Raw genomic sequence first — 17,333 nt, 5'->3', positions numbered from 1 at the left:
AGCACTAATGGTCCGCCATACAATTTCTATACCCAGATGTGGCCTTCAAGCCAAAAAGTTTGCCCAACCCTGTTCTAAAGGAACATATAAGAAGCTTTGACCAAAGAGAATAGTAAAATTATGGTTTGTTACTGTTCAGTAGCACCCACAATGTGCTAGGCCCTTCTCATACATAAAGGTATCTATCTAAGTAGCATTACTTAGCATATGAACACTTGACAACCTTTAATGTGTTTATCCTCACAATGGATACCCCTGTGACATAGGGAAGCACTACTATCCCCCTTTTACAGATGGAGAGCTGAGTTATAGATAAGCTAAGGGCCAAATTTTTAAAAGATATTTAGGCATGCAAAGATGGACATTGGAAATAGTGGGATTTTAAAAGCACCTGAATACTTCTCTCCAGTGAGAGTCAGGCACTGAGGCCTTTTTGAAAATCCCATTTGGCCCCTAAGTATCTGGCTCTGAGTGATGCTCAAGGGCTTATGGTAAGTCTGCAGTAGAACAGGGGACCTGCACCCATGTCTCTGAAGATCCAGCTAAGCATCCTAACCACTGGGATATTCTTCCTTTCAAAGTACAGCTATTCCTTGTCCCAAAGAGTTTGTCTAAGGTTCTGGTCCAATAAGAGCCTTATGCTCACATATTTTTTAGTGGGGCATCATGTAAGCATAAAGTTCTGAAGTTAAATAATATGAGTTGATACATTTGGTGAATTTAGAGCATTTTTGTTTAGTCTTTGAATTATTAAAAAAACACAACTTGTCACTTAAAAACGTTAAAATATTTGACATAGGCCTTTGTGGTCCACTGAATGTTTGACAAGGGACACTTTCCCCACATTTACCAACTTATGAACTTAGAATTTGCTTTCTACTTTCCTCTCTGAAAAAGGCTTCATACCATAGCAAGAAAGACACCTGCACCACTTCTACCCCTATTTATCCAAACATTACGCTACTGGACAAAACCCCTGTAAAAATCAAACAAATCAGCACACTCAAAACAATATCACCCCCCAAAAAATCCCAAGCTGAGTTTTCTTCCCGAGAAAGAAAGCTAGCCAGGCACTCCCTGAGTTCCATTGTGGCTTTGCTTTTGCTACAGATTTTACATGGAAGGTGCTCAGATATTGTGGTGATGGGCAGCAGTATAAAACCCTGAGACAGACAGATAAATAGCCCATCTAGTTCCACATGCTACTTCTAACAAAGACCAATAACTTCAAATTCTTTCCTGACTGACAACTTTAAAGCATATGATTTGATTTCCCATGTGATTTGCCTGAGGTTTGTCTTTTAGAAATATGGAGCCTGATCCAAAGACCACTGAAATCAATGGGAGTCTTTCTATTGATTGTAATGCTCTTTGAATCAGCCTCAGACTATGATTACAAATCATTTTCTTGATCAAATAACACTTTTAAATGTAGTATCATGAATTGTTCTGCTATATGTACTTTAGCAGGTCTTGCCCTACATCTTCATAACTCATTTAAACACACTGTATTTCATCATCTTTTCCCACTTTTATTCCTTTTTTATTCAATCCATATTACAGGATGGTGCTATTATAAGGCAATTGGTGTCCAGACCTCAGTCCAAGATCATTAATACTATAATGCTGTCTCAAGAACTTTAATATATATTCCAGGCTTCACTGACTGATAGTGTTGGCCAGCCTATTATTTATTCACTGGCATTAACTTGGTGGACTAGGAAGCATGGTTATTACTACGTAAATATTGATTAAATGTAAGTTATATCAATGACTGGTACTAGAGCAATTTAATGTGTATAGTTGTTGAAAAATAACTCAGTGGACTATGTTATCAGAACATATATTTTGTTTTACAAAGAGGAAAAAAAGCAATAGTCAAATGACTAAGGGAAAGATATACCATAATAATCAAACCTGGGACTTTAGTGGATTTCTCATCAGCATTTAGAACCAATAATTAAACAAGAACCAAATGAACAAAATATACACTGGAATTAAAAAAAAAAAGAAAAGAAAATTAATTCACTAGGTATTCACTGGTTAATTAATCCAAGAACCTAATATAAAAAGTTAATTTCATTCTCTCCAGATATTTCCTAATGAAAGATTATCACCAAAATATTTATCCTGCACTGAGTCTGAATTGTTTTAGATTTGTGCTGGAATTTGGAAAGGGTCTGCATCAGATAAATATCAAGACATATATGAAACAGTTAAGTCCATCTGAGCTGATCTTGGGTCAGTTCCCCTGGGTCAAGGATTTAAAGAGGAAAAAGTAAGTTATCTTTAGACCTATAAAATGTCTGTAACTCTCTTTCTGTAATTGCATTCTTGAGTCATGTTTTTCTTCTGACTTGCTGACAGTATTATTTTTAGACATATTTTTGTTTCTACTAGTAGCATTTTAAGGCACAGGAAGACACAATACTTTTTTGAACAAATTGCTCTTACTAAATAATGCACTTGTTCATGGGCTGAAATACTTGATAATTTCTCCTCACAGTGGGCAAGAGGTAAAAATTCTTAGATTTAAAAGAAAATAATACTTTGACACTCATTGATTTTAAAATTATTATTCAGTAGTTGAATTCAGCAAAGTCTACTGTGACCACCCTGGCCAGCAAGGGTGACTTTGATCTGTGGGCAATCACAGGCTTTGTTCAAGCTAATGGGCATGCTAGCCAACTTTCATTCAGGCTAAATGGAAGAAAGAATTAAGCTTCTTTATGGAATAAGAGAGCCAGATACAATGAGAACCACTGCCCAAGGCACTAGGCTATGCAGGCTGATGGGATTCCCTAGGGACTGATTCAAAATTCAGAGGCTGCTGCATTGATTGGCTGTGGTTGTGTTTGTCTTTGCGTCTCAGAGGCAGAAAGCCAGCAAATGGCGAGAGATGCACTTGTGAGTGTGGCCCAGAGAGGGAGCAGTGACTGAGATCTGTGAGATACAGGACAGGCTGGAAAAGCAGGCTTGGAAATTGAGAGCAAGGAAACTGCATCCCGTCATTAGTTTCTACTTTTTTTTTAGGAAAATTGGTCAGTATGCATTCTTTGTAAATAAATGGAATTGTACCAAAGAAATATCTGATTACAGCATTAATTTTTGAACCTAATGGGAACAGTTTGGCAGGGCCCCAAATATTGGCCAACTGCTTGGTCAAAGGGGTAACAATATATGGATGCACATAGTAAACCAGCCACTTAGCACTGCCAAAATTCATAAATAGCATACACAGTAATCCAGCCCTCAGCATAAGAATATACAGCAAACAGCCAAAATGCTTGTAAGAACATTTAATAAACCATCCCAAGATGATCATTTCTCCTGTCTTAGAATCAGTTTATTGCATTTTTATAGGAATATTTGCTATAAGACCAGTGAATAAGCCATCCCACATATTGCAAAACCACGCATCATTCCTAAAGACAAGGGACCCTCAATAGCTATGGCGTTTGAAAAGTTAAGTATCCAAAAGTATAGATACTTCTCTGACCTGTCCAAAGTGAAAGAATCCCCCACTAGGTCCTGTGGCCTGCCATCTCACACTATCCTTTCTTGCCAGCAAACCGAGTGATAGCCACTCATCATTGACATCACACCTATCTGATCATTTCTGTCCAGTACTTTCCCCACAGATTAACTTTACTTCCCCCTATAGTTGCCTAATAAATCCTTCCAAAGTCTTCTGTGGAAGACTTCAGTCCCTGATTCCCCTCTAGCCTAGGAGTCACATCACCTGTTTTGCACCCTAATGTACCTTCATCACTCACAGGGTCTCAACACACCCTCCTCATACCAGCATCCAGCCTCCCACCTCTGAAAACACGTAACTGTATATAGCAGATTCTGTTAGGATTCTGAGGACAGATATGAGAGATGGTCCCTAGGGAGAGTTGTATGTGTCTGGAGAAGCCAGGAACTTTGGGTGCCAATATGGGTATAGCCATCTCTTAGGAACAGGGAGGAGAGTTGCCTTTGGCTCATTCACGTACAATGGTGGGTGATTCTTGTGGATGGGGGCAGGAGGAGATGGTGATAAACATGGAGCTGCTATGTCATAATTTAGGAATACTGTGTGTGATGTGGTCAGCAAGATAGTCACTATATAGCTTATTGGGCTTCCCTGCAGGAATGTGTTCATCTGGATTATTAGGAGCTACTGGAGATACTAGCAGAAAAGCAGCACAATTGTGCTAGATAAGCAGCCTCTGGGACAGAATATACCCTTGTATTCACACTCTATACATATTGTAGTAATCTTTGTACAAAGTATGCCTTGTGAGGCATCGTATGAAAGCTCATAATCTACTGGTCTACTGGTAGTGACCTTCAAAAATATGTGCGACAGTATTGTATATGAATTTATAAGATTCCTCTATAAGATGTTATTCAGACTTCACAGCCTTGCCAGGAAGAAGTCAGATTTATCCTAAAGAAAGGAAGGAAAGAGTGCTTGCTTTAATTTGCACTTAAGTAGAAAACAGATTAATCAAGCAGGAGGGAAAACAAAGGGAGCTCAAACAGGTGAAAAAAAAAAACCCTCTTTGTCTCCTGTTTCTCAGCTGGAATTGTTTTTCAAGCAGGGACTGGAACTATACAAAAGAAGGACAAACACCCCAAGCCTTTTTCTCTCTCCTTGCCCATAGCATTCACTACACCTGGACAGACAAAGGAAGCAGCTATTTGACTCTGTGGGAGTTTGGTCAGTAAGACTGCTGAAAGCACATGGTGAGAAGACGTTGTTTTGAATCTAATAGGGTTTGTTAAGTTAGGCACTGTTAAATATTTTACCTTTATTTTTCTTGTATCCAATTTTTACTTTTATGGCTCAATATTTGTATTCAATTAAAATCTCTCTCTTTGTGGTTAATAAACTTGTTTTACTCTTTTATCTAATCTGATGTGTTCACGTTGAAGTGTCTGGGTATCCCCATTCGGGGTAACAAGTTGTATGCGTATTATTAGCAATGAGGGTGCTTCTTCCAGGTTCCAGCCCAACATTACACAGCAGTTTTGCCAAGGCTGGGAACCCAGAGATCAAAGGGACACTGAACAGTTACAAACACCCTGGAGAGGAGAGGGGGAGTTGTCAGAATGGTGGCATTCTCTGAAAGGTTTCCAGTTCCGCAAGTCAGACAGCCAGAACTGCAGGATCTCAATGCAAGGATGAGCTGATGGTGCAGGGAGAAGGAATTTAGGTTTACTAGGAATTGGGAAATGAGCAGCCTATGCAGGAGGGATGCACTCCACCTAAACCAAAATGGAACCAGACTGCTGACACATAACATTAAAAAGGTGGTAGAGAATTTTTTAAGATAAGGGCTGGGGAAAACCAATGGGGGGGACACATGGTTTAGGCAGAGACATCCCATCAGGATGAAATTATTAAAGGGGGAGATTTATATCCTAGTAAAGAGGATAGGAAAAAAGTTGGTATAGTATAGGAAGGAGCTAGTGAGGAACAGTCAAATGAAATACAGTCCCATTTAAAAATAATACATGAAGGCAAGCAACTAAATAGTGACAAAATGTGCAAATGTTAGAAGTCTAAATATTAAGATGGGTGAACTAGAATGCCAGGCATTAAATGAGATTATTTATTACTAGGGATCACAGAAACTTGGTGGAATGAAGATACTCAATGGGACATGATAATACCAGGGTATAATGTATATAGGAATAACAGAGTAGGTGGTGCTTGTGGAGGAACTGCATTACACGTAAAAGAAAGCATAGAGTCAAATAAGGTAAAAATCTTCAATGCACAAACTGAACCATAGAATCTCTATGGAGAGAAATTCCATGCTTGAATAAGAAGACTACAACAGCTGGCATAAACTACCAACCACTTGACCTGGATGGTGACATTGATTGTGAAATGCTAAGGAGGGTTAGAGAGGCTACAAAAGGAGAAAGTGTAACTATCATGGGTGATTTCAACTATCCTCATGTTGACTAGGTAAATGTCACCTCAGGGCATGATGCAGAGATAAAATTTCTAGACACCATAAATGACTGCTTCTTGGAGCAGCTAGTTCTGGAACCTACAAGGGGAGAGGTAATTCTTGCAAAAGAGAGCACAGGATCTGGTCTGAGAAACAACTATACTAAACTGCTTGGGAAAAGTGACCATAATGTAATTAAATTTAACAACCTAATGGGGGAATAATACCAAAAAAACCTACTTCAACATTAAACTCAAACTTAAAAAAGTAGAACTACACAATAACGAGGACGCTTGTTAGACAGAAATTAAAAGGAGCTGTCACAAGGATTATATGCCTGCAAGCAGCATGAGGACTATTTTAAAACACTATAATAGAGGCTCAGACTAAATATATACCCCAAATCAGAAAAAACAATCAGAGGACCAAAAGGCTATGACTAAACAGCAGTGTATTGGGGGCTGTTAGAGGCACAAAAACATCATTTAAAATTTGGAAATCAAAATCTAGTGAGGATAATCGGAATGAGCACAAATCATGGCAGGTTAAGTATAACAAGACAGGCCAAAAAAAAAAAAAATTAAAAGAAACTTGTTAAAGACACAAAAACTAATAGTAAGAATTTTTTTTAAGTACATCAGAAGCAGGAAGCCTGCCAAACAGGCAATGGGGAACACTAGACATTTAAGGTATTAAAGGATCACTCAGGGAAGAAAAGGCCATTGCACAGAAATTAAATGAATTATTAGCATTAGTCTTCACTGAAGAGGATGTGGGAGAGACACGCACATCAGAGCTATTCTATAAGGCAGCAAATCTGAAGTACTGTCCCACAATAATGTGTCAATAGATGAGGTTTTAGAACAATTTGATAAATTAAACAAAATAAATCATCAGAACCAGATGGTATTCACCGAAGAGTTCTGAAGCAACTCAAATATGAAATTGCAGAACTACTAACTGTAGTATGTAACCTATCACTGAAACAAGCTTCTGTACCAGATGACTGGAAGTAATGCCATTTTAAAAAGGGGCAAGAAGAGAGAAGATATTCTGGCAGTTACAGGCTGATGATCCTAACTTCAGTACTAGGAAAATTGGTAGAAGCTTTAGTAATGAACAGAATGATCAGACTCAAAGATGACCACAGTCTGTTGGGGAAGAGCCAACATGGCTTTTGTAAAGGGAAGTCATGCCTCACCAATCTATTTGAATGCTTTGAGAGTGTCAAAAAGCATGTGGATAAGACTGATCCAACTGATATAGTGTATATGGATTTTTAGAAAGTCTTTGAATCAGTAACTAGTTAAAAGATAGGAAACAAAGGGCAGGAATAAAAGGTCAGGTTTCACAAGGGAGAGAGGTAAACAGTGGGGTTTCCTAAGGATCTGTCCTGAGACTTGTGAGACCTGTGGGAAAGGAAGTGAACAGTGAAATGGCTAAAGTGAGGGAAGGGAAATTTAAGATACTATGAGTCATTTTTAGTCCTAATATGCTAATCTATAAAACTGCATGTTGGTCAGATTCTGACTTTGATATGGTAATTATTGCTTAGTTTTACCCAGACCTGATAAATCATTTTGAGTTATTGTGATGATAGCTGGACTGACTGTCATGCCTTCAGGTGAATAGACACAGGGAATAATGTCTAGATCAGTTCCTTCAGATTCAGCAGAGTAAGGAGACAAGCATACATTTCTAAGGAACTCGTGACCAGTGACACCTGCTTCAGCTTAGTTTTCATTAACGCTTGATTATTACCTGAGTCAAGAACAATCTGTGCACAATTTTATCAAAACCTGGACCTTTTTCTTTGTGTACCATCATGCAGATACTATATTACCTTCTTCCCCCATTGTTAAGCCACTCATGCAGTATATTAATGAGTACTACACTATTACACAGAGACCATGGTACAAAGTGACCAGAGAAAAAGAAGCAACAGAAAGTAGGGAGGGCGGTGCACAGTCAAGGACACTTTTACTTAGACAAATGAGTAGGCTAAGAGCCACAGCCAGGAAAACAAATGAGTAGGCAGCAAAAGAAACAAATGTGCAATAAAACAAAACCCCACAGGGCAGAACCATGTCTGTGATAAAGGGGACAAGCCATATATTTTAAAGACGCAACTGGAAGAGAATTTTATGTACAGTTTTGCTACAAAATGGCCTGAGGAAATTCTATATTTTGGTTAGTGATATCCAGGCACTATACCTATGCACTGATCCATCTCATGCCATAATAACATCATTAACTCTTCAGCAGAGTTAAAGGCCTTTGACCAGTCAAAATGCAGGGGTTTCCAGCAATGTTTATCCTTCATATTGCAGGAATATTTTGATGCCTGTATTTAATCTCTAGGAGCTGGATAAGCAATTGGATCACTGGGTGCTGTTACAGCACAGCAGGAGAGCGGATGACAGAGAAACTCTGAAGAAGAGGGTGAGATGCCTGACTTGATTAGTGGTGGAAGAGCAAACTGATTGGTCAGCCGAAGACATGGCACTGCATAAAGGTAATAAGTCTCCAGATCTCTTCCTTAAACTGTCCTATAAGGGGACACAGCAGACCAGCAAGCCTTCCACTACAAAGCCAGCATAGGTAGGAGAAGCAGAGGCCTATGCAGGGAATGAGAGTAGCATGCTGAGTCCTGAAGGGGAGATGTCAATTATTTGTTTGGGTGCTGGAGTTAACGATGTGCTTTGTCCTGGACCACATGGTAGGAATTCTTCCCTGTGCCAGGGCTGAGCCTGGTGCAGGGACTGAGAAAGTGTGATTGTGCCTCACCCAAACCGAAGCTGCCAGCAGCTAATTTTCCCTCTTTCACAGGATGAAGCAGACTTGTGCTGTGGCTGTAATGGATTGTGCAGAAATTGTGAAGTAGCTTGCTGGGATGTAGGAGTGCCCTACCAAGCCCTGTGCTGGAGGCTCCTGCTGAGGACATGTCCTACACTGAAGGTATTCTCTGGAGTTGGGGCTTTCAGCTCTTGAGGCAACTGAACACTGCCTCTCCCTCTGCAAAATGGCCCCAACACAACCCCCAGTGACAGCTGTTGCAGGATTCTCATTTAAAGCACAGCAAGAAATCAGAGAAGTATGTGTTTACCAGAAACACACACACCCCCCCCCCATTTCTAAAGTCCTGGTATCACTGGTTCGAGATCTGAAAAGTGGGCATTAGTGTCTTTCAGTCTGGACCTAAAACAGTACCGACTGTAAAGTTTCCTCTCTGAATTGAAATATAAGTGACTGGAGAACAGAGCTCCCACTCTGTGCCTATCTTGTTTCCTGAGGCAAAGGAGGAGGGATTCAGCTCTTGTAGCCTATTCATCTCTCCTGTCCTTTGTCTATGGTTAGAATATACTTCTCTGATTTCTTGCTGTGCTTTAACTGAGCATCCTGATTCTTTATGCCTAACATGCTGTCCTCTAAATACATGGTAGCAGCCACATCAGTCACTTCAGGACAAAGTGCTCTTGGATACAGCACATTGTTTTCTCCAGCAGACAAGTAAAATGGATGGTCTGACTGAGACCATTTCTGTTTGGCTTATAACACCAATGACCTATTTAACTCTTTGGAGGAGGGCATGCATGAAGGGCCTGTTTCCTCCACTGCCTTGCATCTTGAGCAGACGTTTACACTTGTGCAGTGCGAATGTACAACACCACCATTCTGATGTTCACTTTGCACAGGTGCAACTGACTACAAAAATCCAAAAGCGTGGGGAATCAGGCCTATTATTCCCATAAGAGTCTGATGAGCAGATAGCAAAGTATTTTTTAACCTGTTGTCCACGTCTCTGTACTACAGACACCATGGACTGGGGCCACTGAAAATCTGCTGAAGATTTTGCCAAATGATCTGCAATTTCCTTCTCCCTGTCCAGCCTGGATTCTGAGATAGTTTTTATGGAGTTTGGGATTTCTTCAGGCAAATTCACTGACAATACACACAAAATCAACTAACTGGTGTAAAGCATTGCTATCATCAATGAATTGTTTGAAATAAAACTGGTTTTTAGTTTGCCCAATCTTGCTTTTGAAACCATAACACCTGACCCAATATCCTTCATTGCTCACTCATGAGATCTTCTCCCAGAGACTTTCCAGTTCCCTCAGACTTTCCTATACTCTTCCCTACAGAAATATTCCATTCCCTGGAGAATAATCCTTAGTCTTCTCTTGACTTTTAGTGCCTGATATTGAACCCTCTTACACTGGTTCTATACCAGTGTAAGATTTCAGTGGAATTATTTGATTTACATGGGATACAAACCGTTATGGTTCAGATCATAAGCCATTAGATGGGAGTTGGGAAGAAAATTCTGCTGTGGCCTAGATGCACCATTGGCCTGATCTGGTATAGCTATGCCTATGCTTCTAAATAACCCTTGCACACAGGGGTTGTCATAGGCTAAAGAAAAAATATTGTAGGAGTCTTGCTCTATCAGCACTTTATTGATGTATCTTACACTAGATACAAATTCTTCCCACCTGGATAATAACAAAATTAGAATTATAGGTGAAAGCCTTCATACATCAGCCCTGCCTGGATAATGCTGTTTCAGAGAGAGATCTGGAAAGCATCATAATTATCAAGGAACAATTAAAAAATAGTTAACCGATTTTTGTTCCCTAGCGAAGGAGGAACTTAGCCATGTATTTATCAAATTATGAAAGCAGTCAAGTCATTGGTGACAAAGAACTTTTCTCCCCCTGATAGTTTCTTAAAAACTATAATAAGTTATTTTCTTTTATAATGCAGCACATAGCAAGTGTACTGTATGACCACTTCTTACAAAATACAGGCCATAGGATACTTGTTCAAGGGGAAAACCTGCTGTATTTCTTTTCATATAGGGTAAAGAAAGAAAATGTGTAGGGATATGAAAACTACAAAATGTATCTAAATTCTTTAATGTAGTTACCTAAGCAAAATTTTACTCAAGACCTTCTGACACAATAACCTATTGCAGAAATATTGGTGCCTAGATATCACGATGTGAGATATATTAAAAATCCTCAGACAAATGTGGATAGATACATAGCTAAGTGTTCACAAAGAGTTGGATATTGTTTCCAGGAGAGTCTTCTACACCCTAGCCCCCTCAGAAGAAATGCTGGTTATTTGACAAATTCATATAATATTTCATGAGTTCCTGTGAATTCTTGAACATTGCAAATGAAAAGGGCTGTAAAGTTCACAACATGTATTTTGAACAATACTGTACTTAATATGCAAGTTGGTTTCTGTAGTATTTAGTTGCCTTTTCAAATGTTCCTTTAGTAGTAGATTATATCATCTGATAGGCAATTTACCTACATATCTTGTGTGTCAAACCACTTCCCTATCTCTGAATATGGATGTGAGTAAAATGAATAATAGATGTTATGTCACTGAGAGTCTGTCTTGACCTACTGATGTTCTGACCTTAGTCCTTCCAATGATCCTTCTACCCCTCCCTGACTACACTGCTAGTGCAGGCTACAAATGTATGGATTTTAAATGGGTGGAAACAAAACACAGCAGAAACTATTTTGCACAGTATGTGCTTCTTTGCATACCCTTCCATCATTTACTAAGCTACCGTCAAGAACTATTGCTTTGTTGGCCACTAAATCCTTCATTACCCTTATGGTGTCATTGCTCCAGTAATCACCATTTCTAGTCCTTGTATATTTCTGTTCTCTTACTGGGTGCTACTATTTTATGGAAACATATATATAGCTTCTTGCATATAATGGGCTTCATTAAAGATTTATGCAATGGCCTCTGGTGAGGGGGTGATGTAAACATGCATCACCCAGAGAGGAATGCATTGTGGGACGGTCCCTGTCCAGGATTACCAGGGCTGCCCAGTGATTGCTACACTCTTTGTAATGGTGTATCCTCTTCCTACATGGCGCCTGGTCAGTTGGCTAGTGTGGATGGGATGGTCTCCCAGCCCTTCTTTATCCTATCTCTCCATATCCTTTGTCTAGCTGAGTTCAAGGACTGAGATTGTTACTAGCTATATAATAAAAGAGGGAGGAAAGGAAGGGTTCTTTCATCTGCTCCCCCCATTCTGTTCCGAAACAGAGCTAGTAACTATCTGGTCCCTTGTCTTTTCACTTTTATACTCTACTTGGTTTTCACTGAAATTCTTGTGATAGCCTCACAGTTCCTGGCTTACAGCACTAACACTGCACCAACGTTGCTAAATGCCTGAAAATGATTTTGCACAAATTTGTGAGAAACTCAGAGAGACCTTCTCTGTCTTCCTGAAATACGAGGTAGGTAAGAGGGTAAAGCTGTGGTACTGTGTTTTTCAGGATGAAAGGATTTTCCCTCTATTTAATCTTTAGGGCCTGATTCACTGCATTACTGCAGCTTTACCCTGCTATAACAATTCCCTTCAACTGAGGTGCAGTGGCACAAAACTGAAGAAATGCAGGGGTGAATGAGGTTCTTTTTCTGGTTGCTACTCCTTTGGCTTTTCACGCTAAACCGATTTCCTTCTCATTCTTTTACTTCCCTTCTGCCCTCCCCATGATGGCCAACACTTTTCACTGCCTTCAAACTTGTTCCACAGCAGCTTCCCACTGATTGCCCTTCCACGCCCCAGCAGAACAAAAGCAAACTAGAAATGAAAATCTATTGGTTTTTATATTAAAAACCCAGCATAACTTAAAAGAGAAGATATAATTATTTACTCTGTGATTCTTCTCTACCACCCATTCCTAGTCTGTCCTTATGCCAATGAGTTCTTTGATCAGACAATAAGATTTAGATTGAAAGCATGCAACACAGCAAGCTAAGGGAAATCACTCAAAGCTGATGCTCAGCATCTCTTACAGGTGCTCAGGACCTTGCGCGATCCTTAGAGCCTCAATCTTTATCTACCCAGTCCCACCCTCTCTCCGGTAACACAAATTTTCCAGGTTTGCTCACATACAAAACTCACTGCAGAATCCCACTGGCAGAGAAATACTTTTGTCAGATTCCTCTCCATGCTTCTCAGTGCAATCAGCACTTTCCTTAGCCTGCAGTGTCTTTGGCTCCTCATTCAAGCTAGAATAGAAGAATCTAAACTATGCTTGAATAGCAGCACCTTTAGCACAGGCTGTTTTGGGAACCAGTAAACCAATTTCCCCTGCCCCTGATTGGTCTCTTGAGGAGCACAGCATGTTCACAGCCATTTTCAGTTGCCAGAACTGTCATGACAAAGGCAATTAATATGGTAACAAGAGAGTTAGCATCCAAATCAGTGTTTCCTGAGGGGCTTGTCACATAAGCTATGGAAAACATTAGAAACAGTTACAATCTGAAATTGCTTTCCCCAAATGCAAATTTATACAAACCTTTGTAATTGCCAGTGTCTTGCATACATGGAGCCAGATTAAAAAAAAGGCCTGATGCAGTTAGGTGCTGAACACTTCACATCCTCACTTCAGTAGGAGCTCAGCATACTCAGCACTCACCAGATCCAGCCCTAAACACAATGATTAAATATATATCAAATAGAAGTAAATATCATTAAGGCTGTTCAACAGAATAGTAAACTACGTGTGAAGTCAAAGCTGTGCCCATACATAGTCAAGGGATGGGGAAGGAGCCTGTGTCCATTATTATGACTTTGCATTTGCTGGTTTTTCCTTGGATTGTGGTACAAACCTGACATTAAACACATTGGGCTAGATTCTCAAACGTGCCTTGTATATACTGGGCAGAGGTGGCAGGACATAAAGATCCATTTGTGTCTCCACAATCCTGGGGCCAGTTCCACAATGGTCAGGTTCTAGCTGTAGTTTAGATCCAGGCATAGTTTAGTTCAGGGCTGCTGTAAACTATACTGATTGTCTGTAAGGGTCATTATGCTAACTGGGGCTTGCCATAACACAGTGGTTTGCTGACCATGTCCCCTTTGGCTGGACAATGCTCCCTGAACACCATCTACTCCACAAAGAATGTGGCGTGCAGGCTGTTAAACTGACTTTACAGGACATTTGTGCCACTGGAACAGCAAAAACAAAACAAAACAAAACAAAAAACTATTCATCTTTGTATTTCAACAATTGCATGTTTAATGGGAAGAAAATCATATAAGTATCTTGGTCTCTGGGGTAATGGCTATTAGACAATTTTGTAAAAATGTGTATTATGCTATAGTCTGAAATGGAGCTGTTCTGGCCTCTTGGGTACAATGATACTTATGCAGCTTTTTAAAACATATATGTGAAAGCCATTCTAACCTTTCATTAAATACTTTAATCCAAAAAAGTTGATTATATATAGAATGGACCCAAACACCTCCTGACTGTCTTTTCCCATGTGTCTTACAATTAAGTGTTTGAGATGTGTGTTCTCTATAGAAAATAATTAATGTCAGAAATTGGAGAATCCAGATTTAAACTCACATTATCTAGCCTTTTTGCAATTCTTCTCTTTTTAAAATTTCAATAAGATGAAAAGCTACATAATTGTTATAAACTAATCAGTTCCCACTTTTCGGCCTTTTTTGGTGGGGTTCTTTTTTTTCCGTCATCCACATCAAGAGAGAGAGACAGACAGACAGAGAGAGTTTGTGTATGTGTGTGTCTATGTCTAAATGCAAGTGCAGGCAAAAAGAAATATTTCCAGAGGTGAAAGTGTCAGCTCAACACTGGCAGCTATAACAAAGAAATAGTACAACAAATTGTGGGTGCAAGTTTGTTGTGCCTGTACAATACTGTGGATGCCAGTGTTAAATAGATGAAGCCAGTTCATTATTAAAAAGACTGCATTTGCCAGCAGTTACCACACTGATATTTGAGATTCTTTCTATTCTAACTATAGGAAAATGTTACAGTGTCTCAGATACTATGCAGTAGCAACTGTTGGTAAAATCTGACCATTAATGACAACTATTATGTCATGGATGTCTCACTACACATACATTCATGCATCTGACGAAGTGGGTTGCAGCCCATGAAAGCTTATGCCCACAGAAATGTGTTAGTTTTTAAGGTGCTACAGGACTCTCGTTGTTTTTACACATACATGAATATCATGATATTAAAAAACAGAGGAGTCATTTGTTAGTGCTGTAGCTTTATCAGCACACTCTCCTTCTTTTAGTGTCTGTCATTTCTCACAACCATACAGCAGACATCTGATATAGTGGGGAGTAAACGTCTCCTGGAGAAACTCCAGCTTCCCATTGACCTGAATGCTGTTTCATTTCACTTCAACACCTCTTCACTCATCAGCTTAAATCCTCTCACTACCCCTACGGATTGCCCCACAGAAACCCAGAAAACAGCCATGTTGCATCATTATTCTTTATCTAATTATTAGTCAGAGGCAGCTGGTGGGTAGGAGGGGTATCTTAATAATGTCCCAGTTTTAATTTTATTCACCTTGTTAATTTTTTTTTGACTGATAGATTTCTCGGTTGAATGTCCCCTCTTGAGAAGTTGTGTGTAGATCCATATGCCGCCAGATGAAAATAAGCATTTATACTATGATCGGTTGAGAGAAGCACCATAATGACTAGAGCTGGTCAGCAATTTTTTGGCAAGATGTTTCCCCTTGATAATTGAAACTATGAGAACAGGTCACTACTGATGAATTTCTCAACTCAAAAAAGTTGAAAAAAAAGTTTCTAAATTGTAAAAATGTCCTGTATTTTCAAAGAGAGAATTTTCAGTTTCCTTATTCAAAGTGAGTTTTCATTTTGAAATGTAGGCTACTATAGTAATTTTTTAAAAAGAGAGGAAAAAGCCCCCAAAATGTTTCAAAATTATCTAAATGTTTCATTTACAAAAACATTTTGATTAACCCAAACTGAATTTTTGTTTGTTTGCTTTTGCTTTGTCGGTTTGCAAAATAATTTTGAGATTCAGTTTCGTCCCGGTTTGGAATGGGAAAATTTTTTAGAAATCTTGAATATCTTCCCAGGATGGGAAAATCATTTCCCACCCAGCTCTACTAATGATGAATCCCAGCCCCCATGCTGTGCTGCTACACTTAACACTGGGGAAAATTTTCAAAAGAGCCTAAATCACTTAGAAGCCTAAGTCCCATTTTCAAAAGCACTAAATTCATATAGCTGTTTTTGAAAATGGGATTTGGATCTTCAAGTTATTGAAGAGATTTGAAAATATTACTCTTGGCCTCTGGGGCTGACAGTGCTGTCTTTCTCTGAAACTAAAGTGTTGCTCCGTTGTTATGTGGGGAAAACAAATTCCCTAAAGTGTATACTACTAAAGACAAAATGAACATCTAGCAAATTTTACTGACTCTTTCCACAGTTTTACTGAATATTTTTAACTCAGGAAGAAAATTGAAGGTCATATAACTAGTCCTTCTAGAATTATATCCTGCATGTAGATACAACATCTGTACAATCTCCAGGGGGAATTATATGTATTCTTTTCTTTGATGCGAAAAGCATTACATCCTACATGCTCCCAGCATGTACTGGTCTGAGGAGAACCCCATTAGATTTGAAGTCATATTTTTCTGTCTGGGATAGCATCACTTCAGGCTATGGTTCTTCACAGTATGCATTTCTAAAATTAAGTATAAAGGATTACCATTTTAGGAATGACTGAACCCTGCGTGTATAAATACTTTGGTCTTCTGGGGATTCACTCTTAAGGGAAGATAGGCAGTGTTTATGCCTCTGTCAATCCCCAAGGTTTTTCCAGAGGAGAGAAGTCGGGGTTCCATAGTAGTACTAGCAGTGGTGGCTGTCTGAGTGGTACCATGATTCATCATATCCCTTGCCTAAACTATCCCCATAAATTCCAAGACAATTCCATCCACCTATGGGACAGTGTTTTGATCAAGGCACATATGATGAAATCAGGGTTGCAGATGACTTGTGCTACTATACCTTTACCATCAGATAGCGTTTCCACACTGGAGACCCTGCACTTGGTTAATACCAGCAGTACCTGCTGTGTTATCCAAGGCTGAATCAAACTTACAGACATCAAAGATAAATGCATAACAGTATCCATTATAACAAACAAGTGACAGTCTATTTTCTTTTGCGTGTGGCATTGTTTTTGTTCAACTTTCTCATCAAGAAGAGATATTAAATCCCTGTATATTTAAAAAATAAAACAAAACTGCATCTAGAATTGTAACATCCCATTAACTAAAGATGAGTGGGCAATTAGGACTTTAATTTCTCTCTGTGCTGAAAAGAATTAGTTTTGCATAAAACAATTATATAATCTGGTTACCCTTCAAAAGGCGAGAGGCTTTTTAACAAAATGCATTCTTGTCATTATAAATTGTTATTTGAATTGAATCACTAGTCAAGAAAGAAATCTGGGAGGAGCCAAGAGAAAAGAAAGATAAAGTGAGATACAAAGAAAGTACCTCTTTCAAAATCCCACAGACTTTCAT

General features: G+C 39.1%; 1 long non-coding RNA gene across 1 annotated transcript; it reads left to right on the top strand.

Annotated features, from left to right (window-relative positions):
* Positions 1-8,416: 8,416 nt before the first annotated feature.
* On the top strand, positions 8,417-9,914 carry LOC137162899 (uncharacterized). The gene is made up of 3 exons (XR_010922556.1): positions 8,417-8,466; positions 8,781-8,909; positions 9,765-9,914. It is a non-coding gene; the product is annotated as an uncharacterized lncRNA (long non-coding RNA).
* Positions 9,915-17,333: the final 7,419 nt, after the last annotated feature.

Source organism: Emydura macquarii, unplaced genomic scaffold, assembly GCF_026122565.2.
Source record: "Emydura macquarii macquarii isolate MOO-44397 ecotype Brisbane River unplaced genomic scaffold, CSIRO-AGI_Emac_v2 contig_2473, whole genome shotgun sequence".
Lineage (NCBI taxonomy): Eukaryota > Metazoa > Chordata > Testudines > Chelidae > Emydura > Emydura macquarii.
Note: the sequence above shows the minus strand (reverse complement) of the source record. Positions and strands in the feature narration are given on the sequence as shown.